Here is a 27,295-nt window from a genome sequence, read left to right as displayed (position 1 = left end):
AATAAATAGCAGATATTTCTAACTTTTACTGGGGGGCAGGGGAGAAGGGTCTAGATGCAGTACTTAATCATTTAACAACTTTATTATGAATTGGTATACAGGCTGTTGCCAACACATGTTCTTCAAGTTTTTCAGTGAACACTTGTTCTTCTTCAGTGTTGGGTTTTTCCCCCTGCAGCTTTGTTAACCTCACTTCTGTCTTACCTTTGTTGCTGCTCTTCACTTACATAGTTTCTTTCAGCTATGGACTAGCTGAGAATTGTGATAATGTGAATATTTACTTGTGGCACTAAATATTCAGTGATGTGCCAGCATTTTTTACTGTACTAACTGTAGAGATAAGAACAAGGTATACGCTGAGTAAACCCTCTCATTTTTGAAAGGTAACAAGGAAGACTTGTACCATCTGAAAAGGAAGAGCAAATAAGTGAGATCCTCTGTTCAGTTGTTAGCTATCCTTAGAGTCGAATATTGCATCATCTAGCTAATTCTCTGGCTTAAATACATTTGGCAAGTCACTGTTGGTGAGATTGTTATCTAAGGCTTATCCATAGAGCAACATTATACAGTTGCTCATTGATGCTCTAGAAGATCATACTAACATTGGTGTCATGACTATTTTGAATGATAAACAGGCACACAGGAGATGTCGCCCAGATTTACAGATAACAATTGGTAATGGAGCAGAACTTGCCCAGAGAAGAAGCTAAGTGTTCTTCCCAGGGAAACTTTTTTGTCATGTGTTTTTATGTCTGTAGGTATAGTAAACAAGATTATGGCATATCTGATCCTTCTTCTACCAACTAATTTCTTAAAAATTACTTCTCTTTTGAATCACACTGGAAATGATCCACAACTTGTTATAAAACTTTTAAATTAAAATAATTATGACACATTAGAGACACCCTGTAGTTGGTTTTTCAAACAAAATATATTCCTCTTCCTCTTTTCTGTTTCAATAGTATGTAATAAAAAAAAAGAAACAAACAAGAAAGTCAAATTTAACCACGCTGATATAATTACTACTGACCTGATTTCCTAGAAGACTCATCACATAACGCAAAAATATCTGGAAAGTCTATTTTATGTTCAATATGGCTTCTGCCATTCTTAGAAGGTAAGTAACCATACACAATAAGAATATTGTTCTTAAAATATAGGTAAGTAAGTTTATCCCAGTTCTGAAGTTCCATTTCCACTTAGTGTAGTCTGCAAAGCTAGGAAAAAAATAAATAGGACAAAGTTAACATGAAAAAAAATTACTTAGCTGACAGGAATGAAGACTTTTGTAGTGGGTCAGTCCACCATTGCTTTGAGCCATTGGCAGGAACTGGTGTTTTCAAAAGATAATGTAAATTAGTCCTTCTCCATGTTTAGAAATCAGTATAATGTAGGTCAGATTTCTTCTGCCTGTTTCCTCACCAAACTACAAAGAGAAGGGCAGTGGCTTGAATAAGTCTCTAAAGGTAGTGTTCTGTTGGCCAGAACACCTCATACAATACTATGCACTCCTCCAGATAAATATACCTGATTAGTATTCAGAAGTACTTGACTTAAGTCAACATCTTCTGTGTTTTTTGAGGATATGCAGCTATGGTGAAAGTGCTGCTACAAGTTTTAAAATCTATTTCTATTTTGCTTAGGAAAAAGTATATGGCTCAGAACTGCAGTTTTGGTGTCAAAAAGCTGGGTGAGCACAGAATAATTATTCTTCATCATAGCTACAGCCTTTCTATGTATTGTTGTGTATTAAATTCTTAGTTAACTAAGTGGTAATTAAATGTTAATATTCCAAATGCTAGTTGGCTTACAAATTTACGTCTGGCAAATGGTTTGGAAGTGACAAGGCAACAAGCACTTAAAGAATCCTGGGCACTGAATTTAGTAGTAGAGACTGTTGCAGCCCAGGCTTCACTGCAGTCCCCTGGGGCATGGTAAGGCTTACCTGTACTTATAGGTACTCTTTCTGTTCTTATTTGCTGTCCCCAAGAAAGTTCAAAGGAACAGAATTCTAATACTTTATTCTGAAGTCCTTTTTGTAAATATAGCTAATCAAGTCTTAGTATTAATGACAGATATATAAATATACTGTGAATATACATATTATTTCATATTAACTCTGTTCTCAATATCATAGAATCATTAAGGTTGGAAGAGACCTCCAAGATCATCGAGTCCAACCGTCGACCCAACACCACCATGCCCACTAAACCATGTCCCTAAGCGCCTCATCTACACATCTTTTAAATACCTCCAGGGATGGGGACTCAACCACTTCCCTGGGAAGCCTGTTCCAATGTTTAACCATTCTTTCAGTAAAGAAATTTTTCCTCACGTCCAATCTAAACCTCCCCTGCCGCAACTTGAGGCCATTTCCTCTTGTCCTATCACTTGTTACTTCGGAGAAAAGACCAACACCCACCTCGCTACAACCTCCTTTCAGGTAGTTGTAGAGAGCGATGAGGTCTCCCCTCAGCCTCCTTTTCTGCAGGCTAGACAACCCCAGTTCCCTCAGCTGCTCCTCATAAGACTTGTTCTCCAGACCCCTCACCAGCCTCGTTGCCCTTCTCTGGACACGCTCCAGCACCTCAACGTCCTTCTTGTAGTGAGGGGCCCAAAACTGAACACAGTATTTGAGGTGCGGCCTCACCAGGGCCGAGTACAGGGGCACGATCACTTCCCTACTCCTGCTGGCCACACGATTTCTGATACAGGCCAGGATGCCATTGGCCTTCTTGGCCGCCTGGGCACACTGCTGGCTCATGTTCAGCCGGCTGTCGACCAGCACCCCCACGTCCTTTTCTGCTGGGCAGCTTTCCAGCCACTCTTCCCCAAGCCTGTAGCGCTGCATGGGGTTGTTGTGGCCAAAGTGCAGGACCCGGCACTTGGCCTTGTTGAACCTCATACAGTTGGCCTGGGCCCATCGATGCAGCCTGTCCAGGTCCCTCTGCAGAGCCTTCCTACCCTCGAGCAGATCAACACTCCCGCCCAACTTGGTGTCATCTGCAAACTCACTGAGGGTGCACTCGATCCCCTCATCCAGATCATCGATAAAGATATTAAACAAGACCGGCCCCAAAACTGAGCCCTGGGGAACACCGCTCGTGACCGGCCGCCAACTGGATGTAACTCCATTCACCACAACTCTCTGGGCCCGGCCGTCCAGCCAGTTTTTGACCCAGCGCAGAGTACACCTGTCTAAGCCGTGAGCCGCCAGCTTCTCTAGGAGAATGCTGTGGGAGACGGTGTCAAAGGCCTTACTGAAGTCCAGGCAGACCACATCCACAGCCTTTCCCTCATCCACTGGGCGGGTCACCTGGTCATAGAAGGAGATCAGGTTGGTCAAGCAGGACCTGCCTCTCATGAACCCGTGCTGGCTGGGCCTGATCCCCTGGTTGTCCCGCTCATGCCTTGTGAGCGCCCTCAAGGTGAACTGCTCCATAACCTTCCCCAGCACCGAGGTCAGGCTGACAGGCCTGTAGTTCCCCGGACCCTCCTTCCAGCCCTTCTTGTAGATGGGCATCACATTGGCAAGCCTCCAGTTGTCCGGGACCTCCCCCATCAACCAGGACTGCTGATAAATGATGGAGAGCAGCTTGGTGAGCTCCTCTGCCAGCTCCCTCAGCACCCTCAGGTGGATCCCATCCAGCCCCATAGACTTGTGAGCATCCAGGTGGCATAGCAGGTCATTGACTGCTTCCTCTTGGATTATGGGGGGTTCATCCTGCTCACCATCCCTGTCTTCCAGCTCAGGGGGCCGAGTACCCTGAGGATAACTGGTTTACCTGTTAAAGACTGAGGCAAAGAAGGCATTGAGTACCTCAGCCTTTTCCTCATCCTCGGTGACAATGTTCCCCCCCACATCCAATAAAGGATGGAGATTCTCCTTGGCTCTCTTCTTGTCATTAATATATTTGTAAAAACTTTTTTTGTTGTCTTTAACGACAGCGGCCAGATTGCGTTCTAGCTGGGCTTTTGCCTTTCTCATTTCTTCTCTGCACGACCTAACGAGATCCCTGTACTCTTCTTGAGTCGCCTGACCCTTCTTCCACAAGCAGTAAACTCTCCTTTTTTTCCTGAGTCCCAGCAAAAGCTCCCTGTTCAGCCAGGCCGGTCGTCTTCCCCGCCTGTTCTTCTTACAGCGTACAGGGACAGCCTGCTCCTGCGCCTTTAAGACTTCCTTCTTGAAGATCGTCCAGCCTTCCTGGACCCCTTTGCCCTTCAGGACTGTCTCCCAAGGGACTCTCTCAACCAGCGTCCTGAACAGGCCAAAGTCCGCCCTCTGGAAGTCCATGGTTGCGGTTTTGCTGCCCCCCCTCCTTACTTCACCAAGAAGCGAGAATTCCACCATTTCCTGGTCGCTAAGCCCAAGACGGCCTCCGACCACCACATCTCCCACCAGTCCTTCTCTGTTTGTAAACAGCAGGTCGAGCGAGGCACCTCCCCTGGTAGGCTCACTTACCAGCTGTGTCAGGAAGTTGTCTTCCACACACTCCAGGAACCTCCTAGACCTGCTTCCTCTCTGCCGTGTTGTATTTCCAGCAGATGTCTGGGAAGTTGAAGTCCCCCACGAGAACAAGGGCTAGCGATTGAGAGACTTCTGCCAGCCACTTGTAGAACACTTCATCCGCCCCTTCATCCTGGTTGGGTGGTCTATAACAGACTCCCAGCAGGATATCTGCCTCGTTGGCCTTCCCCCTCATCCTTACCCATAAACACTCAACCGTACCATCATCACAATCGTTGAGCTCTATACAATCGAAACACTCCCTAACATACAGGGCCACCCCACCACCTCTCCTTCCTCGCCTGTCCCTTCTGAAGAGTCTATAGCCATCCATTGCAGCACTCCAGTCGTGAGAGTCACGCCACCATGTTTCTGTGATGGCGACTAAGTCATATCTCTCCCGCTGCACAATGGCTTCCAGCTCCTCCTGTTTGCCGCCCATGCTGCGTGCATTGGTGTAGATGCACTTGAGCTGGGCTATCAATTTCACCCCCAGCATCGGCATTCCACCCCTAGGCTCACCTCTAGTGAGCCTGGTTTTATCCCCTTCCCCCTTCAAACCTAGTTTAAAGCCCTCTCAATGAGCCTATGGTATTGAACAATATGGTAACTGTAGTAAAAGGCAAGATGAAGGTAAGTCTCCTGTAAGTCTTTCTGCAGAAGTGCACTTCAACAGCTGGAGCTATTTTACACAGGATTTGAACAACAGTAAACAAAGACAGACTAGAGATGCTGTTAAAGCCTTATCCACAACAGGAACTCAGTTTAGCACCAATTTTATGAGCCGGCTGCCACTGTCTAAGCTTTCAGAAGACCAGAAAGGGGCAGGATTTTTGGATTGAAAAGCTGGATAACTACAATGCCTGGAGAGTCTGGATATTTCACAGTCACTGGAAAGTATAATCCTTAATCCTTTTAGAAATCCTGTCCCCCAAATCATTTTCATTGAATACAGCTATCAGGTCCCCTAACTTGGGAATAGGGGCTCCTCTGCTTCCCGCTCCAAAGATGCCTGAGCTACCTCCCTCTTGTCAGCTTCATTAACAGTCTTACATAAAAACACACCTGCACGCAAGTAATTACTGAAAAGTTTAAGTCACACGGAGCTATGGTATCCACTGGAAACAAAACAGGACCCATCAACTAGTCTCAAGCCACTGAGGCCACATGGATTTGGCCTGAGAAATACACGCCTCTTTGCAGGTGAGTGGTGGAGGGCAGCTGAGCAGGTTGGTGATAGACACAGGCAGGAACCTGGGCCCTCTGACACTAGAAAGTAGCCAAGTATAATTTCAGGCCCTGAATGTATGTACTGATACATCTAAATCCCTTTGTGTATGTAACTTTGTTCTGCAGCCTGCAGACACAATAAGTTGCACATCAGCATCCACTTAAATGATTTCTCAGATTTGTTTCCTTCACTATGATTGAAGCATCAGCATTCTACTAGTACAATATGAAAATCAAGTCTCATTTTCAAGTTTAAACATCATAAATCCTCTCATCTTTTTCCTAGTCAGAGCAAACCATTAAATGCATTTCTTACTCAAGCAATATTTTAGGAAACTGCATTCATTCACATACTCGAGTTCATTTTATTAAGCATCTGAGTATTATGGCTTAGAATCATTAGCTGTAGAAAAAAGAAGAATCAGGATAAAGGCATTTACATTGGTTATTATAACACATTTTGTTAATGGAAAGCTCCTGTATGCAGCTGAGAAGCTTAAAACATTTTTGGTATAAAAAAAAGCAGTGGAACTGCAAAATTAAGTAGAAAATTACTTTAAAAAACAAAAATTTAACTGACCCAGTGTTACGAGCCTCTAAGAAAAGAACCTGCAGAAATATGTACTGTAGACTTTGCATAATAACTACCATGCATCAACTAACACTGCATGCAGCATTTCCTTCATCATTTAATTATGGTTTTTGGTTACATATACACACAACTCTGGGCAATGCTACATGCATAATGTTACCCCCCCTTTTTTTTTTTTTTAAATAAACAAAGCCAACTTAGTCAGCAGAACCTATAAATACTATTTCACACACTGAAACACAGGCAAATTACAGGCTTTGGCTTACGTATACTTCTCTTCAAAAAGGATGGGACAAACAAGGAAAAAGGGGGGGGATGAACAACTTTGTGAGCAACATAATCACTCATTTGGGAGAATATTTTATCCAATATCAACTTAACAGGAGGAGCCCAGACTAGGATCCATAATAGCTTAGCTCCCACTTACACCTTACCTGGGGCTATACATTTGTGTGTGTTTACTGTTGAATGCTCTGGCCATATGTGCTATAACATCAACTTGGGGTCTACTCTTTTCTTTGGCTTGCCACTAAAATGAGCTTTGCTCATCCACTCTCTGAAGTGGGAGAACTGAAAAAGCTCCAGCCTTACTTTATTCATTGAAAGAATAAAACAGAAGCAGTTGCAAGTGGGTAATTATTATAACTAATAATAGTTGCTTCTTTTTTTAAAAAAAAATATCCACACTGATACTGAAATACAAAGCCCAGGTTATTCAAATGGGACTAAAGGTAGAGGAAGCTGACCCTTTAGGAATAGTACTTAAAATGAAGTACCAAAAGAAATGATTGCATAAAAAATTTGGTTTATAAGTCTTGCTACAGACTGGTGTTTCAGTCCTTTGTGAGTCCCATCCTTTCAAATGATATTTGTGTTGGCACTTCATTGTCCTTTCCCACTCAGCCTTACTAGGGTTGTTGGGAAGTGATGTTATTCGGGAGGGTTTATTTCTTAAAACATCTCCCTCTGTAACGAAGCTCATAACATAAGGGAAGGCCAAGCCAAGAAAACTAATATAGTTAGAAAAGAAAGCAGGGTAGGGGAAGTCACAGCCAGTAGTTGTGTACACACTGTCTGTGGTAAGTGGGACACTTTTCCCTTTGAGAGGTTTTGTGGCTTTCAACAGGTTAAGTGGAACACCTCTCTGTTATGGGACTATGAAAAAAATGTAGAAATCTGTTCTGGTGCACCTTTCTCAACACTAGGTGCTCTACAGTCAAAGAGCAAATATAAACAAGAGTTAGAAAAGATCATTTTGACTATACACATTACACAAGGAGAATATTAGACTAAACAAAAACTCAACCCCATGGAAACCACTAAATAAATGTTTCCTTTGACGGGAAATGTATTCTACTTACTTACTGCTTTCAACACTAGATCTTTTTTCAAATCAAATCTTTTTTCCTTTGCATGCAGAATAACAGCAAAAGAATAAATAAATAAATTAATACAGGAAGGTTTCTCCATCAAAACATTGCCAGTGACATTACTACTCTGTCATTCTCAACAGAATTATTTTCATTATGTTCTTTGCAAGCATGGAGAACACATTCCTGAGAAGACCATCTGTTACTGTGTAGTACGGCACCTGCTTAGATGTCTTCTATTGTACAGTATAAAAAATTAAATGTCATCATTGCTATTTCAACTGACGGTAAAAATGGCAGAGAGACTGAAATGAAAGGTTGTACCGAAGCTTTAATCTACATGTAAAACACAAAGTTTTCTTCTGGAAACTGATGGGGAATGTTTCCCTCAGCTGAAGACCTCAGACCTTGCTCTAAAGCCTCTAGCCATTCAAATAACTGTTGCTCTGGTGACCTGTGGCTTCTTTTGTTGTAGTGCTACAGAGTAAATGGTGATGATTTCATTTTTGAAGTATTGGGTTGTTAAAAACAGCATTTATATGGAAGAAAAAATGAAGCAGTAGTATTATTGAACATCTGCCATACCACAGCATATCACATAAAATGTGCATCTTCGGACAGCTAACTTGCAAGGTGTTCTCATCTGTAGCTTCCTCCACCCCAAACTTTATTACAAGTGGCTGAAAAGAGTCACTGTTCCTTCTAAGTCCAGTCAGAAAGCCACACAATGAGAAAGGGCTGCTCTTTCTAAGAACCTCCTATGCCCCATGACAAGTGAAGACCGAGAGATCACACACATAGGAAAACAGACTACGGGAAAAGAATGACCTCCCTGAGTGAGTGTGCAAATATAGTAAAAATGTCTATAAACTCTCAGAAATCAATAACATAGTAAGTTAGTCATATGCTATATTTACAATTGTTTTTAATTTACCTTTTAGCAACCCACCACAAAATAACGTTAAGACGTGATGTAGAAGAGAACATAATTTCACCATAGTTTTCTAATATTGAGATATATATGGATAATGCTTCTCTCATTAGAATACACATACACAGAACTGATTCACATGGTAGCAGATAGATTAAAAAAAAAAATGCACCTACTTACTGATATACTTTTTACAAGTGTTACTCATTTCTGTCTCCCCTCTCACCTTCTTAGACAGAAAAATACCTTCCCACTATTAGAACATGTGTCAGACAGGATTAGAAACGTTTCATTTTTATTCTCATAGTGCAAGATTGCATTCAAATACATTAGCTTTTAACAAAAACAGTGTTCTCTTTTTCCTGTTGTTCTTTCCTTTGCCATTTCCTATCTCATTTGTTATTTTGGGCTACAAATGCAAACCCTGAACTTTTACTTCACAGCATACAATAGGAAAGATTTTGGTGACAGAAGCCTGAGTGCCCAAACTGAAATTACAAACTGCATTTGGTGACCAGTACGCAACTGTTACGTCCTTGTTGTAGACCTGACTAAAGCTACAACACCCGAAGAAGGATGTCAGTTTAGTGTCTTCCTTCCCAGTCCTCCTTGCTGGCAGAAAAGAAGGCAAGATTTGCTACCAACAACCTTAGGAGCTTCCTCTTATACAGCAGCCACTGGCCAGGCAGGTGTGAGCAGGCAAGTAACAGTGACTTTCAGGCTGGAAAGAGAGACTGAAGTGTGGCACAGAAAGCGCACTTAGTGCCAGACCATATCTGGGCAGGGGAGATGGAAACACATCAAATGAAGCCTCATACCTCACCCACGCAACCAGCTTTTGCTCAGATCCTTATGATTTTGAATTATGGGATTCTTATGCAGTCTTTGAATTCACAGTTAATTTTCTGAAAGGCTGAATTAGTTCCATGGGAGGTCATACTTTTCTGGGAGGTATAGGCATAGGCTAGAACAGACCAGTTGACTGCTCCCAAGGCACTAAGAATGCACTGGGTTAATAATTACCACATGCACATACAAATCCCAAGATCCATTTCCCTCATCACTGAAAAAAAACCTGGAAAAAAAAAGGACATACTGAAAAAATGATCGGAATAAAAAAAAGATACTGAAAAAGTTTTAGTCTCTAACAGCACAAATGTTAAGCTGTTTCACTGATGTGAAAGATCTTGGGGAGAAGAGTACGTGAAGCTGCGTCTACCTCATCTTACAGAAGGTCTTAAACATTGCGCCCCTCGGTATAAGCAGAGGAGGAAGAACAAGCATCGCGTTCAATACACACAAGACCTATTGCCATATGCATTTTCTAAAACCTAGAATGGCAAGTTAGAAAAACCATTTGGATTTTATTCTGCTGTTTCTAAAAGTCTTCGTCGGCTCTCAGTTGAGCTTCTGCACTCACTTGTGGCTTCAGCCACAATGAACATCTAATTTGCAAAAGTCTTGATTTTGGTATAATTTCTTCCCTATTAAGAAATCAGTCAAACAACAGACAACTAAGCCAATCTAATCTACTGCATGTTGATGAGACTCTCACAATAGATTTTTGAACCCTGTTAAACTGTAATTTCAGATCACAATTAAGTAATTCCGGGAACCCAGTGAAGTGCATTACTGATATACTGATACACTATGGGAGTGCTACAGTCCCTTGCTCCGTAGCCATGAAGGGCCTTTACACCATGAATGGAAAACAAAGTCACGGAACCCTTTGATATTGTTCCAATAAAGTCTCACCACATTCAAAGCCTCGTAAATTCTGTTACTTGAAAAGCAACAGAACATACTCACATTGCTTTCAACAGAGGAGGTGCTGGAAAGGGCTTTCTTGTTTCAAGAACTTTTGTAGAGGGAGTTATAAAAACAATGGTAAATCTTCCCTTCACATCCATTAAATATCAGAGTACAAAAGACTATTATCTGATTTCTGTTCATGCAGTGGCATTGCATTTCCAGCAAAGGTGGTAAAAGCAACAAAGTGGTAGGGGAAAAAAAAAAAAAAAATTAAAAAAAATCACCCTTGTAAACAGCTCTGAATGCAGAAACAATCAAGAATTGAGGTTTCATCTCCTAGATTTAGTGAAATGAGAAATCAAAACTGTTGCAGAGATTTGATTCTGAACGAAATACAATGTGGAAGGCAAGAAATGGTTGCGTTTAACCTGCTGCTCACATCTTGTTCCCCACTCTAGCAGAGAATTTAGTTCTCGTTCACTGTACTAGAGTCCTTTTTTCCATTTAGTCTTCTGAGAAATCGGTATCTCTCTGCTCCTACCTGAAAGTCTGTTGTTACCTGTGGATAACAGGAAGCGCATGACAATTTTGTTTTCCACCATCTCTTATATCTACTGAAAAAAACACTACATCTTGTGGGGTCTAAAAAACCTGTAAAAATAGAGGCAACTCCCCTAACTACCGAAAATAACATTTGAAAAACAATCATCAACCAACCTAGAAGCATTTGAATTTCCTTACATAATTTTACTGGTATATCTTTTGATACAGCCAATGCACAAAGCTACTTTCATGGTACATATAATAGGAATATTAATATTCAGAACCTATCATTTATTAGATGTTTGTTTCTAACCATCACTTTTAGAGGCTTTTATAGCTAGACGCATGATATGAAAAGCAATTCAGAAAATGTCTTTTGCAGCTTTAAATATCAAATACACTACTAGGGATATAGATTCACCTTCTGAACCAGCAAGCAAAAGAAACAGATATAAGACAGAACTGATACCAGAAGGATCTTCAAGAAGTCAAAAGCAGAAATTATTATTTTCTCTACATCTTTCACTGCTTTCTTTTCTGGGCAGCCAGACTACCAGACTTGGGGGCTTGCTGGTATACCATCCCTACACTCGAGGCAGATTGAAAGCTTTCATTCAAGAAGAAATTAATGCGTGGCAACACGCATCAGCTTTTGCTAATGAACCCTATAAATCATGGTTCATTTATATTCAGAAATAAATATCTTTCTAACATTACAGACATTATCTATACTTGATATATTTGTGCACATGCACCGGTGCACAAGACAAAATGAAGCCTAGTGCTTTTAGCAATTTTTAGTTTTGGAATAAACACCAAGAAGTCTGTTCCCATAATTTATTTTGTAAAACATGTAAAACGTTATAAAATAGTAGCCACTTAATTCTTTTCAGAAGAAAACTGAAACTTTTCTGAGATTTAACTATACATTCACTCAGCATAAACTGGGGAAACATTTAATGATTTATCACGTGCAGGCAGTCCGTCTTTATACAGAAATACATAGTAACATATCACACCTACAGCTGAGCATATCACCTACAGCTCAACAACAGCACCTCCACGATCGGAATATCTGTTTACAACCTACTGCTCATATAATTTATGCCACTGGAAATCTAAGACAAGCCTTTAAAAACTACATTTAAAAAAAAAAAAGAGAGAGAGAGAGAAGTGCAAGATTAGAAAAAGGGAAGAGAATTTAATCGAGCTTTTTTTGCTGTTTGGGGAGACTTGACTTGATTGCAATATTCATGAGTGATGCAGTAATGTTTGTAAGATGGCAAAGACTATATAACACTGTTTGAGTTTTCTGAGCCTGACCACCATTTGGGGCTACAGTGTACCAGAAACACTGACAGAATCCAAAGCTCCACTTCTGACATGGAATTTCACCTGATTGATGGCACCCTGACTGCTGACTTGATGCTTGTCTGAGGTAAAAATCACTTTTCAGGCCTGCCCTACTCTTTGGCTTTGCATAACTTACATGTCCCTGTAGAGCATATTTTATACAGTGGGCCTTTATGTAGTTTTGTGTAAAGTTCCAAGGACACGGTTGTATGTTTTTTTTCTTTTCTTTTTAAATTTAGTTTGGTCAGGTTAATCTTTCAAGTTTACTTTGTTCCAGAGTCTGTAAGGATGAATGTTTGATTACAATGTTTGAAAGCTCTTACCAATTTCCTTATTTGCGCGCGGGGGGGGGGGGGGCAGAATTCTTTTAACGAGACTTTCCCCACGATGAGATTATTTTGAAGAGTTGCATACATTGCTGTAACAGTGGCATAAATCAAACCATACACCAAATGTTTCACAATTTATGTAGTTTCCTTTGCTAAGCATAAGGATCATCTTTGAGCATAATACCTTATTCTGTTTGGAGTTCAAAACACTTTTCTAATATCTTAAGTCACTTCCCTCAAACTTCACTCTCAGGAAGTTTGAATTGGCTGCTTTTCCAAAGAGGTTTGAAGGATGCCAGTGTTCTCGGCTTTGTAAACTCAAAATGAACTTGTATTCATGTTTCAGATCAAATGAAGGGCTCGAGTTTTGTATTTTATTTTTTAATCACTGCAGTAGCACTTTGGAATCCAAATATCCAGTTCTTATTTTTTTCCTTTGTAAGCACTTACTCTTGTATTTTGCCTAGTCCATCTGCCAGAACCATTAGCTTCAGACTTTTCACAGCAAAAATAGGCAAACACAGATATTGCATTTCTAAGTCAGAGGCTGGGGGAGAACTCAGAAAGGCTCCATAACAAAACAAATATTAATGATCAGCTGAAATAGCTGATACAGAGTGGTCCCTCCAAACACCTGAACAGATCCACTGAAACATGTCTCAAATTTATTTTTCTTTTTAAATGATCCTTATTAAATGTATAAGCCTTAAACATTTTGAGTTGAATACTATACTAAATAGTGATAATAACAGCACTAGCAGCAGCAATGTCCTTTTCTTAGCTCTGGAGGAAAACCAACAAACCAACCAAAAGAAACAAATAAACAAAAAATATCCCAACCCACTCGTTATCCCAAGGACTTCTAGAGCAGTATCAGTTCAAAAGTAAATTTTGAAGTACAGCCGCTCACGGATATAACATAAAACAATTTTTACAAGTACCCTATGCAAATGGTGAGCAAAAAGAAACTAATAATACAAAAGAAAACACATTTGACGAGTAACTAAAAGTCTTAGGCCCAAATTCTAGCACAGGCCTATGGACCACTACTCAGGCTGTAGATTTGAGAGGGTGGTCTCAGGCCCAACCAAGGACAGTCTATTATCATCTGCAGGTGGCTTTTTCTTGAGGATACCATTGACGTTTGCCTCCAAGCTTTAATCTAACATCTATAATCACTTACTGAATTGCATTACATCAGTTTACTCTTCTGCAAGAGCAGGGAGTCCTGAATTTCACCCTCTTTTTAGACCTTCTCCTCTCCTACTTATGGGTGTTTTCACCTTCTGAAACAAAAGTCAGTATGACCCAACTGTCAGATGTGGATTTAAGAGAATACAGGATTTCCATTCAGTCGCTAGATAGGATTCCTTAAAATAGGGGGTGGAAATATGTCCAGAACGAAAAAAGCACACAGAGCCAATGCTGCTGCCTACTGACTGTCAGCTGGTGTACACAGCCCATTGCACTGTTGGAGACAGCATAAAAAACTCCTCTCAGTGACTGGAAGGATGAGCAGCTAAGCTGAATACATTGCTTTTGCCTTCGTGCCTCACGTGCACCAGATACCACCCTGACATAGCCAAAGACTGGGTCCTTCTGAAACATATTGAAATTTAGCAAATTAATTACAGCATATAGCAACAAATGTTTATACCTAGAAATCAGATGGAAAGCCTTTCAGAAGCTTGAAGTGTCTCCCAAATTACTAATTGTTGAAGGAACTGTAGGGGATAATGTTTTACACATTTTCTGTGTTTATTCATTTGAAGGGTTGGGTGTTCGGGCACTTTAAAAAAAAATGCTTTAGAAGGAATGAAAAGGAAACCTTAGAAGTCTTCAAAGAAACACTGCTACTACCGAGCGTAAAACAGCACTATAAAACAGTCACAGTCACATCATTTAAAAGTTGTTTTTCACGTAACTGAGCTGCACTACAATAAATATTCTGGACAGTAGATGTCCTAATTGTAATTTGGCAATACCCTTTGGCTGCACCAACCTAGTTAAATAAAGTGTCAGACAGTTATTGAGTAAAATCTGCCTTATAAGGCAAAGAAAATACTTCAGTTTGAGACGTGCAATAAGCAACAAACAGACTATTTGGTTTTGCTTTTGAGATAAAATAAACATAATAAATGTGATTCTGCTAAAAGTTCCACAGTTTTGTTTTGGTTTTTTTTTTAAATAATATTTGTGAGGTTTTGCTTGGCTTAATGACATGGACAGTTAAAACGTGTTTAACCCTGAACTGCGTTAATGTGATCTTCCCAGTCAAGGAGTTTATCAATAAAACTGATGAATTAATTCACAAGATAAAAATAATGATACAGTTAGTGAGATCAAAGATAACCTCCATCACTGATCAGTGTTTGAAAGGCAAATCCATTATACTATGTAAACACAAAGGTCAGATAAGCCTTTTTTATATAAACAATAGGCCAAAAGTGCTCCAAGAAACTGAGAGCCTATATATTTGAGACAATACATATAAATGGATTCAAATTGTCTCCATGTACATCCAGTCAATGACTCCTAACCTCCAGACTCAAGCTTTGCTGGCCAAATAAATGCAAACAGTGCATTTATTTACTCTATTGTAAGGGAGAAAAAGGTAAAGCAGGAGCAAATGCTACAATTTAGAGTCAAAACTATAAATAGGTTTAGGTTTTAGAAAATATAAACGAGGAAGTGAGCATTTCTGGATAGCAAACACAGGGACTGGTTTTAGACAGATGCACGCAGTAGGTCTTAAAATAACTGACAGTTTTACACTGTAGTTTTACTTCACTGTTTTTCCAAGCTATTTTGGAAACTTTTGAAATCTGTCTTCTCTGTAGTGAATAAATTTCAGTCACAAGAAAAAACTTATTCCACCACTGCAGAGGTCTTTTCAATAACAAGAGACAAGCTGCAGTGTATTCAGAGGATCAGCTTATCACTGTCTAAAATTATCAAACATAGCCAAGAGAATTTAAGGGGGTTAAGAATGTCATGGAAGTAAACAATTGCTCAAAGTTTGAAACTCCTTGCTCCTGGAAAATGCCAGAGATGCCAAAACAGCTTACACAGCTCAGAAGCAAAAATTCAATGAATTTATTCTCGATACAGAAACAATATAACAAAGGAAGAGTCAAATTTCTTGTCTGACAGATCCCAGAAATACAGGGAAACGAAGGTATTTGAATACAGACCATCAAATTATTTCAAAAAGTCAATTAAAATATACGCCAGAGTTGGTACTAGATTTCAGACAAAGATTTGCGGGTCAGGAAAGTAGTGAGAACAAGACATATCGTGTGTTTATCTGAACCGACTGCTCAGAATGGATTCATGTCTAAGTAGTTGTCTCCAGCTACTAATATAACTTCAGTCTAAAGCTCACACCAAATGCACAGTAGTCAGCATATGTTAAATGAAAAAATTTCTGCTCTGTACCGCTGAACTGTTTGACTACATCCATCCACAAATACCTGTAAGTGTTGTTAACTAAAGCAAAGCATGGTCTGAAAGTGGAATTACTGTTACTAGATCTGAGCAAGGTCACTAGGATCTTTTGTCTTGAATCCAGCCTAAATGAAACCATATAAGCGGGCCACATTACGATGTCTGTTTTGAATACCTACAGATTCTGGGTGTTAATTCAGAAGACAACTGAAGAAAATAGCAAAATGTAGGCTGCAGCTTTTGGACCACACATGCTTTGCTTGTCAGGTTATACTCAGTATTTCAGGCTGGTAAACCTTATCAGCCGAGATGAACAGATTCAGGGGGCCTGGGGGTGGTGGAAGAAAAGGGAAACGCACTACCATGAGCTTTTCCCTTACTGTCCCCTCCGGTCATGTCCTCGCAGCTAAACAGTTCCCTCTTTCAGTAAGTCACATGACGGATGTTAGCTGTTAACCCAATTTAAACTATGTTTGTTTCTTTTCCAGTAATTCCGATCAGCGGCATGAACCACAAATAGTGCCCAGCAATTGGCGAGTGGCAGATGCCCGAATACCACGTTTCTCATCTCCTTTCAATATCCTTGACTCATGCATCCTGTCTGAGCTAATGTTAGTTTCCTGACTGCAGTATGTCTGCACCCTTGGACTCTCAACAAGGGCCTGAGCCATCCCAGAAAGCTCACTCTTCCTCTCTAGACTTCAGCTTCACTGTGCTTTTAGTGACTGTTTCTCAAAGCTATCTTGTTATGCCAATTCACATCTGGAATCTCTGGATTTACGGTAGTATAACAGTCCACTGCTTTTCCTCTAATTTTAAAATAATTCTAGACCATTACATAAAAATACCATTCAGTTCTGACTTTATTTGACCTCTAAGAAGAAAATGAGCTACCACCAGCAACAGTTATGCTCATCATGCTACTATTATTACATTATCACATTCTCCCACTTGAACAAAATGCCCCCAAAACAGATCTGAACCAGAATAGACCCATTCCTTGTTTGTGAGGTACTTGTGTCTTTATTTCCCTGATACTCTGAAATTGTCCTCTCCAAATTGCTGTCATGTTCTAGATACTGTAGCAGTGATTTCACATTGCTTAAGACCATTTATATTTCTACAAGTATGAAGTGCAACGAGGGCTAGTCCAAGGCACTGAGCTTTGAAAGTAAAAGGATGCCTGTTAGAACAGAAGGGAAAATGAAAAAAAGAGGGGGGGGGGGGGGAAAAAAAAAGATTTATTTTTAGCCCTGATTCAGGAATATCAGCCAGGAAGAGAAAGAAAAGAACAGAGTTGCCAGGTAAAAAACTTTCATGAGCAAGTACCCTAACTGTGATTAAAGTACAAAGACTTGCAGGTCTGTTGCAAACTCATTAATAGCATTAACTGGGGATGCAAAACAGTTGTCTTTTTTCCTCCTTTTAATCCATACAGTTAATACAAAACTCAAATTAGGGTCATTGCCTTTATTTTTACATGCCACAGTAACAGGCCAAGTAAAAATACATGAGAGTTGGACAAAGGCTTTATTAAACTACTAATTTCAAACTTTAGTTGTGTTCACTTTCATGTTCAGTTATTTACCACAGAGTCCTTTTTCCTTACCATTAAAACCACTATTTCCTTACAATCAAAAATATTTCCCCCTAGTTCTTGTGACTGGGCAATATTCTTACCTCCCTTTCACAGAAGAAGAAACCAAGATACAAGGTCCATACAGGAAGTCTGTGGCCCAGCCAAGACTCCAGGTTTTCCGAGACTTAGTCCAACACTTTGACCACAAAGTCAAGCACTTTCTCCTTTGCAGTCTTTTGATCTTTTCTTTCCATCATGAATGACTAAGCTATAAGGAATCTTTGTCTAAAGAGCAGGCTTTAAGGACAAATACACACTTAAGATTATTTGCAAAAACTAATCAAACAAGCTTTTTAAGCAAGACTTGGGTCTTACCCAATTCCAACTAGGTATTCAAAGTGTGCAAGCTTATATGGAATTACAGGCACCTAATGTTGTAAACATGTTCAAAAGTTTTAACAAATATGAACTCGGTGCCAATGAACTGTGCTCGAACAGCCCACAAAGAAACATACCACATAGCCATCTTCAGTTTTCAAAAGATCAATGCATGTATATTATTTGGACAATGAGGCAATGTACAAGGCCAGAAGTCTACAGGGTCCCAATTCAAATTTATTTGCTTAAGTAATGGACTATTCATCTAAGTAATAATTACCTCAATAATTAAGTGGGTGGAGGACAGTGTCTCACCTTAAACCATGACAGCAAGGGTAACAATAGTAATAGTGGCAGCAGCAGATGCATACTCTAACACTTTGAATAGGAAATTTACTTAACTTGAGGCAACAGATACAGATTTGGTTGGTCAATTGTTTTTTTAAAATCAAGAATAATGCTGTTATCCCAAGGTGGTGTCCACCCAAAAGAAACAAACTCAAAAGATGAGGAACCTGAAGGCTAAATGTGAAGGCAGGAAGTAGCGAAGTAGGAAAAGGGATTCAAATATCAAAGATAATGTTTAAGTAAGGTATAAATCATACCTTATTACATCATAAACTTCTGTCCTCCTGGTTGGGAAAGAAAGTTACCATATTTTCCTTCTTCCATAGGCTATTTCTGCTGATTACTCACAGTGTTTATTCTACCTACGAATGGACTATGAAGGCATTAGCCACTTTACCACCAGGCAGAGTGGTCATACACAGGGCAGAGTCCTGCTGCAGAGTTCTAGTTGAACAAGACTTTCTGTTCTGTACCAAAGAAATCCAGTAGTAATGCTACTGTTGACACATTCAAAACCAGTACTAGCCATCTAGTGACACTGTGATGACCATGATATGTAGCTCTTCCTCAGTTCTGTTTTTAAGTGCTGGGCACTCTCCTTTATTTGTGAAACAATAAAATCAACTTTGAAGTAATACCATTTGTTTCTGATTGCACTCCTTTTATAAAATAATAGAAAATTACTGGTGAAGCAGTTCAAGTTTACAATAATGCAGTTCAACATGAAGAAACATTGAGCAATGTAAGATGATTATTAGAACTGATTATAGTTATTTGTATTACCACCAGCATTTATAGGTATATTTTATGTTACACTAAGAGAACACAACTGTACAAAGATGCAGCATGCCCACATTCATCATATTCAAAGAGCTTACAGTATCTATTTCTGTGGGTGGTTATGAAATATTTATTTATTGCTGCACACAGCTGATTTGATTGTTGTTAGCGAGTCATATTGATAAAGTTATTATGGGAGACTGGTGGCAGTAGCATATATAAGACTGAGAAAAGCTTACTAGTTTATCTATTCACATGATACTGTCTGCAACACTTCTTTAATCAGTAAAAGCCCAAACGGGCCTGAATACAAACTGCTGTTTTCAACTTAGTCCCAAGAACGTAAAGAATTTAATTTTCAAGATTTATATGTCTTTCTTGTCCACAGGGAGCAGGAGCCCTAGCAGTCTATTGCTCTGAATTCCAAGATTGCTCTCATATCATCTTATTAATAAAACTGCCAGTCACAACACTGATCTTGCATTTTGTTACAGATTTTTTCTTTATTTTTCTATGGCAAGAAGCTTACAAAGACTTTTAATTGATCACCTACTGTAGTAAGAATGAAACAATATCTGTCTAAGAGAAAAAAGTACATTTAAAGTCAAGTTATGTTTTAAAATGTTGCAGGGAAAAAAACATGAGCTGGTTTGAGACAATGAAAGTTGCTAGCACATGGCAAAGACTAACCTATGGTTGGTATCTGATATATATTCTCCATTGTTTATCACCAAGTTCAGAGGGACTCCCTATAAAAACAAAGGTCTACATGTGAATGTCGGTAAAGCCATACCAATAATTATCTTCTGGAGGAATAAAATAAAAAGTGTGTTCACCATTCCATAACAAATGGGACTTCCTTGGCAAATGGAGTCAGGCAAATCCTAAAAAAAAAAAAAAAAAATAGGAAAATATTTATTTGCTATTATAGCTACATTTCAAGCTAGACGAGGGAGGACTGCAAATTCAGGTGCCTTAGTCACATTACATTTTACTAAAGCTATATCCTGATTGATCATGTATGAACGCTTTGTAGCAGTACTTAAAAGCCTGAACTGAACATCTGACCACAGTGCCTGGAATTTTATTCACATCAGCAGAGTTTGGATCTTCATTACCTCTCTGCACATTATGCTGCAGCACAATGATGATCTTTCGATCTGCTGGAAGGTTTTGTAACTCTGGTGGTGAATTCAGTTCAGGCTTATTTTTACCAGCATCATTCAGAGCAGAGTATTTTCTAGTGGAGTCAAGTTAGCTTCCCAGTAGCCTTATTTTGAGCAGTCTTCCCACTAGTTTTGAGCATCTACTCCAGTTGAGCCCCAACTCCGTACGGATACTTCCTTTTTTACATTCTGCATAGTCTCACTGAATTTGAAGAAACCTAAATTTCTGCAGTTATTGCCATATCCTCTCACCTCAGATATTTTACAACCAATTCACCTGTGATTTTATTTTCTTCAAAGCAACAGTCATAAACTTTAGGCTAAATAAAACCAATTGGTATAGACAACAGCATAGAAAGCCTAAGATGTTTCCTATGGCAGGAAAAGTATGAGAGAAAGCAGTAGTATATATAAATTTTTAAGATGGTCTAAGTACCTCAACTAGGCCAAGTCAGCAAGGTATCCAAAATTGAATATGGGAACAAACGTATAGGCAAAAATAGATGAACGTTTGTTACATATGTCCTCCCTCTTACATAGCTGGCATATAGACTTAAAAATGTAACAGCAAATTTGAATCTAAATAGGACACCATTTGGTCTACCCTTAATGCTCTGAGGTATCTGGTTTTCCAAGTCCTCTTCTCCCCACAAGATTTACAAATCACTCCATCAGAACCTGCCTCATTTTGGGAGGGAGGAGGGGGAAATAGGGGATAAATGTTTAGGAAGTTGTCATTGTGCAAATTAGCTGTATTTCACACGATTTGGCCATGAATTTGGCTTGTGAAACTGAAGAGACTCCAGCTACCCCTTCCCCACATGGTAATAACAGCCTGCTTTCCTTGGCGTGTGTATATACCTAAAGTTTCACAGCCCAGGCCCCAACTGTTCTTTGTACACAACCAAGCCAAGGCTCATGACTTCAAGACTTCAGTGACATCAACTGAATAGCCCAAAAGCCAGAAGTAAGTGCAATTATCATTCAGTAACTGTGAGGAAGAGACAGAAGATTCAATTCACCACAGTCTGAGTTTTTCAAGACAGCATGATGAAATTACGTAGACAACTTGGACTGATTTTCAGTGGGGATGAATGCAGAACTTCCTTAGAAAGGGGTAGGCAAACTCTTAGGGATTGGGAATTACCTGCTATATTAGCCCTATACCTATTATTTCAAGGAGATAAGCATTAGTTTTATTTTGTACAGGTGGATGAGCACAAAAACCTAAGCACATTTAGAAGCTTACCTGCAATAAACAAAGTAGTACCGAGGATGTTCTGAGCACTGCTTATCTACTGTTTCTGTATGAGAAGAAACAGCATCATTACACAGGATGAGGAGAGGAACTCTACCTCCCTTATTAATAGTTCTTAACCAAATATATATGTGAAAATACTCTGTAGATGTGACTAGAAAATTTATCTTCTGACTTGTTATTTATCACTGCTGGAATTGTCATGCTTTTTCCTTTCAAGCCTCAAAGACACTGTCAACACCAAAATGTTTTTGTTGCATAAGAAAGAATTAAACCATTTACTCAATAATTCATTACTACTATTTTGAAGAAATTGAATTTTAATTTGAAGCCAAGTGTGGAAGCTTTTTTTTTTTTTTTCTCCAGTCTAGTGCTGACACAAGCAATTCATCTGTTTCAGTTCTTTCTTATTTCCATTCTCATCAAACCTCCCTAGCTCCTGGCTGTGGACTCAGAGCAATTTCTTATTGAAAGACTGTTCTTGTGCTGTGCCTGTGACTTCTGTGAGGAAGCCACATTAATAGTTTCTGGGCAAGAACTGACCCTAAATATAGTGCCTATTCTCATTCTTAAAGTCACTGCACTGGGCTGTTTTATCAGAATCTGTCTACCAACAAAGTCTAAACACACCTTCAAGTGAATAATATTATTATACCAAAAATGTCTACAACATTTTCTGTAGAGCTAGCTGAATTACAAGCCTAGCATGACATGTCTACACAACTTGCTAAATCTTCCAAATATTATCATGTTGGGGAATTTTTTGTTTTGTTTTTTGCAACCATACGATTTTTATTGGCAGGTGAAACTGTAAAGTCATTTACATATAAAGTGCAGAATATCAGCAAATAATAGAAACCATGAATTTCAATAAAGCAATATCCACTAAAAAAGGATCCTGTCTCTGTCCTCTTAGTTCAGCCTACATACTGTAAATGAACTCAGTTTAACACATTTTGAAGCAATAGAAGTTTTATATATTATCTTCTCCTATCAAGTTGCCAGCTTCAAATATTCCTTACAATAAATATAACAATTCCTTTGCCATTCTCAGAAACCCTTGTACATTTGATTTTGAGCTCTAAGCATTAATGTTTTTAGCCATTCTTAGGAAGTTTCTTGCTGTTCTGTTTGCTGCACACAACATGCATCTTTAAAGCCTCAAGCCTTCAGCCACAACACATCATCAAACCTAGCAAGACTATTGTTGATCCCACACATCTGGAAACCATAGCTTCAGGGGGAAAAAACAAAAACAAACAAAACCAACCAGAAATTCTCACCACTAATTTTATTTGGTCATACGTACTATATGTTTAAAAGTAATTTTATATATGAAGATTACACTGCTAACTTTGCAGTTAATTCCTATTTTTTATATACTATGCATATTATCAATTCAAACTCTCTCTTTTAAACAATCTGAAAAAAAACCAATTTTCCTTCAGAAAAAGAGTATGTTTTCTGCAAGTAATACAGACTTTAAATGATAATAATTTTGGTTTCTAGTGATTCTCTACAAAATAACTTTTCATAAAAATATATGAAATTTAAAATACTGGAAGGTCTTTATTTTCATCTAACTTACAAACAACAGAGAGGAAAGAAATCCAGACAGTGCACATATTGTTTTTTTGGTACCATTTCCGAGTACGTTATATCGTACGTATATCTCATCAGAATGACAAGAACGTTTTCATTTCCAATAGCGAACACTATCACTGATGAGGAGGAACACCGATCACCCCATGAAAGACTTGCTTGTACTGCTGTAACATTCTGCACCACAGATCCACTCATCACCGGTCAAATGACTATAGCAGTATGGATTTAATTAAGTATGTTTCTGTGGAGTATTTTGATTGCTCCCTCTCACTGTGGTGAGACGGATGCTTGTGAACAGCCTAACGAGTGCCATGCTGGTCCATAAGTTACCTGACTGACTAAAAACCCTAAAACTGAGCTCTGATAGATGCTGTAGCTTGGTCTTTTCAGAAAACGCACATGAGCAGATATTTCCATATTCTGTGCTAAATAAACTAGCAATTAATTAGCTTCTGACACCCCAACGTTTGGTAGAAATACATGAAGAAGTAGTGTCTGCCACCAAAAGCCATATGAGAGTCCATATATCCAAGACATAAGAAAACAGATGGATACATACAGATATATTCCCTGCTGGCTGTCATCCAGGGTTATTATGTGGTGCAGGAGCCAACCTCCAGAAATAGCCAGCTTCTCTTCACTGTATTTATTCAGTAACATCAGCCGTGTGTTTGAGCTAGAAGCCTCTACTGTGGCAGCAACTGTGTCATTGTTAAATAAGTCAGGCAAGGTTAATTACCAGTGTGTTTATGTATAAAGATGATCTGCGACAAGAAAGACAACTCAGGAAAAATACAGCATGATTAAATACAGGTAAAACAGCAGGTTGTTTGTTTAAGCTTTCCATTGCTGTAGAAGTAATTTTCTAACTCACGAGCACAGCTATCAAAGCATAGCTTTTCCTTTCAGTCAAGAGGCTGATCCCTCAGCATTTATTTAATCAAAAATCAGCATCCCTACAGCACATATTTTTCCCCTCACAGGCCATCTATGTTGCTAGGTTGGGCAGTAACTGAATAGCTCTCACATGCAGATGTATTACAGACCTGTAAAACATTACCACAATTTACTGAGCCTGGTGAGGATGCTTTTGTTTTAAATCCAGTACTGTGTCTGTCTCCTAGGGCCATGAAGTAAGTTTCTTTAAAAAGAGCTACAGATTTATTCCTCCACTTTGAATAAGTGAAAATGTGTTTTGTTGAAATCTCCTGAGAGTAAATGGATTTACTATAGAATCCCCTTTTGTTTATGGGTTTGATGAAAGCATTTGGCACTTAACGATTCCCAGGCTATCCCCAGTTGAAAAAAAAGAAGAAATCAAGTGTGCTGAGTGTTAAAATGTTTTCCACCAACCTCAAAGCAAACTTAATATAAAGACTTGCTTCAGGTGTCAAATTAGTATGGAAGTGTAATGCTTACTGACTCGCCTCTTCAACATTTAGACTCAGTATAATGTCACATTTTGTTCTTAAAACAGAGCTAAGGGGCCAGCCTATCCAGGTGGCCACCTAAAATCCAAACCTTTTCCTCTCAGTTTTATCATCTACTACTCCTCCCATCTTCAATTTCTTCACAAAACTTTGCAAAAATTATTGAGATTACAGGCAGGTACTAACTCCCCACAACCAGCCTTATAACAGAAAGAACTGCAGGTTGAAATTTATTTAAACACAATGAATTTCCATTAGATTATTAAACTCCTTATAAGAGATTGTTTTATGTTCCTCTACCAAATGCGTTCAATGAACAACAGAAAGCTACTGGCACTATAAATACACAGAGGACACAATAAATTGACACTGCTAAAAGGCTTTATATAGGGTTAGTTAACACCAGCGACAGCTTTTGGTGAGCAAACACTATTTACACTGAAGCAGAGAAATAATAAACAAATCTACGTCAGCTTTTAGGCCAATACTAATTATTCATAATAAATTACCAGGAATTAGCAAGCTCTTTAACACGTAATACATCACCTACAAATCTCAGAACTACCTATTCCCATTTGGAATAGTCAAGAAATTTCCAACATAAATGTTTTAAATGTAAAACACACTTAAATTTTCTCAGAAGCTACCAGCCATCAGTGCCATCCCAGACAACCAGTTTCTTTTTAAGAAAAGCTCAGGCATAACATGCTCATCTTACCCTATTCTCTAGCCAACATATTTCTCCCTTTCAGCATTTGCTTCTTCTTGTCAGTCTCTTAGGACTCTGTTCTTAATATCAGTCAGATTGTTCATATTTGTCCAGTTCAAAGCATTTACTTACAGAAATTAAAGACATGTCCATGTCCCTGCAGAGTATAATGTGCAATGTGCTAGTTCTTACTGTATTAGTTATTCTCAGTCTATAAGGTCATCTACAGGGGAAAAAAAATTCTCTAAGGCCATTCAACAGATTATATCCTTTTTATAAAGGTAGTTCAAAGTGCCTTCAGTTAGGCCCCTTCCACACCAGAAAGCGTGTCTATTTTTCCTTTCAGGGGAATAAATTTTGTACTGAAGACATTTATATAATTTATTTGTATGGATCCTTCAGCAGGAAGAAGACAGACACCATATAACATGACTGGGCATGCAGAATCACTCTGCCAAAATACGTTATTCTGTCTCTAAAAATATGAGTAAATAAAAAAAAGAAAAAGAAAGAGGATAATCATTGTGTCCTAAGGTTCTTTCTTTCCTGGATAGCTTTAGCCTATTCCCTATAATGAATTGTTGACAGCTGACTATTAATAGAAACTGTGAGGAATAAACACATACATTTATATACTCCTATGATTTAATCGCAGCTTTCTGCAGTCACTACATACCTCTCAAATCCAAGAGCTACTGAATATTAAAGTTGCAGCAGATTTGGCTGTTCAAACACACTTCTTCAGCTTGGCAAAAAGTTCCCCAGCTCCAAGGGGAAAAACTCCTACATTAAGCTCTCAGGGTAAACAGCCTCTGAAACCTAAAATTCTTGCAATCTTGGCCTTTTTGCTTCTATTTCACACACAAAAGGAGTTTATAATGAGAAACCTTTGAAGTACCTCAGGACATTTCTTAATGCAATCCATTAGTTATTTTGAGAAAACCAATCATTATAATTCTAACATTGAACTTAGCTTGCTTCTTGCTTAATTACATTTATTATTGTTGTTCTTTTAAAAAGATATGATGCACTCATGGCAAATCCATCCTAACTATCAGACACCCACCTGATTCAACCACCTGTCACTGACCGCTCAGAGCAGCCTTGTTCAAAGTCATCAGTTGCAGAGCCATTTGCAGAAGTGCCACAGGCCTACGATCTCTTGGTTGGGGAAAGTTTCTGAACTGCCAGTTACCCCACTCTGTCTAAAACAACTTTTCCTTTCATGTACTCTGAAATACAGCAGCAAAACTGAGGTCAGAATAATTTCCAACCTAAAAGAAAGGAGTAAAATAAACATAATTTTTGGTCTGTGTAATATCATTTCACCCTTGTAACTGCCTCCTTTGATACAGTTTAAACCTGCTTCCTACAGACCACTGAAAGTCCCCAACTTACTCCTAAGAGACATCCAAAAGATAATCATGGCTGCAGTTTTATGTGCGTGAGCCATTAGACTGGCCCAGTTTACAATCAAAAGGACTTGCTCCCTCCCTTCTGACATCTTGGGTTTCCACCACTCCCCTCCGTGAATCACTGTCAGATATTGCCGAGAATTACTTCTCTATTTCTTCAGCTTAGTTTCCTAGCATACTAGCAAGTAAGAGCAGCTCACAGGAAGGGTCTATGCCCACAGGCAAACGATGAGAGTAGCAGTTCTTATTTACAGTGGCAGTGAAATTAATTCATGGTATAATTCTGTAAGATGCAGTAACAGAAGAAAAGCAAGCCAGCATCTTAAGGGTAGAGTAAATAATCCTATGAAGACATCAGCTCAGTATAAAATAAACCTACCTTTTCATTTTGAAATGTGAGTACAAGGGAAGCACAACAGTCCAAAGGGAACAGCAGAATTAGTAAGAGATAAAGTGAATGCAACAACAATTATCAGAATTTGTTTCCACAAAAGAAACAACTAAATTAATTGTTTTCATCCTGGCAAAAATAAGATTGAAGAGTAATGTGACAGAAGTTCATAATAATCCCCT

The 27,295-nt window shown here is 39.0% G+C and overlaps 1 long non-coding RNA gene across 1 annotated transcript; it reads left to right on the top strand.

The window, feature by feature from the left end:
* Nucleotides 1-12,645: 12,645 nt before the first annotated feature.
* LOC143159566 (uncharacterized) lies at nucleotides 12,646-18,994 on the top strand. The gene is made up of 2 exons (XR_012995182.1): nucleotides 12,646-16,836; nucleotides 18,686-18,994. It is a non-coding gene; the product is annotated as an uncharacterized LOC143159566 (long non-coding RNA).
* The last annotated feature ends 8,301 nt before the right edge of the window (nucleotides 18,995-27,295 follow it).

This window comes from Aptenodytes patagonicus, chromosome 4 (genome assembly GCF_965638725.1).
Source record: "Aptenodytes patagonicus chromosome 4, bAptPat1.pri.cur, whole genome shotgun sequence".
NCBI lineage: Eukaryota > Metazoa > Chordata > Aves > Sphenisciformes > Spheniscidae > Aptenodytes > Aptenodytes patagonicus.
This window is presented reverse-complemented; position numbering and strand designations above follow the sequence as displayed.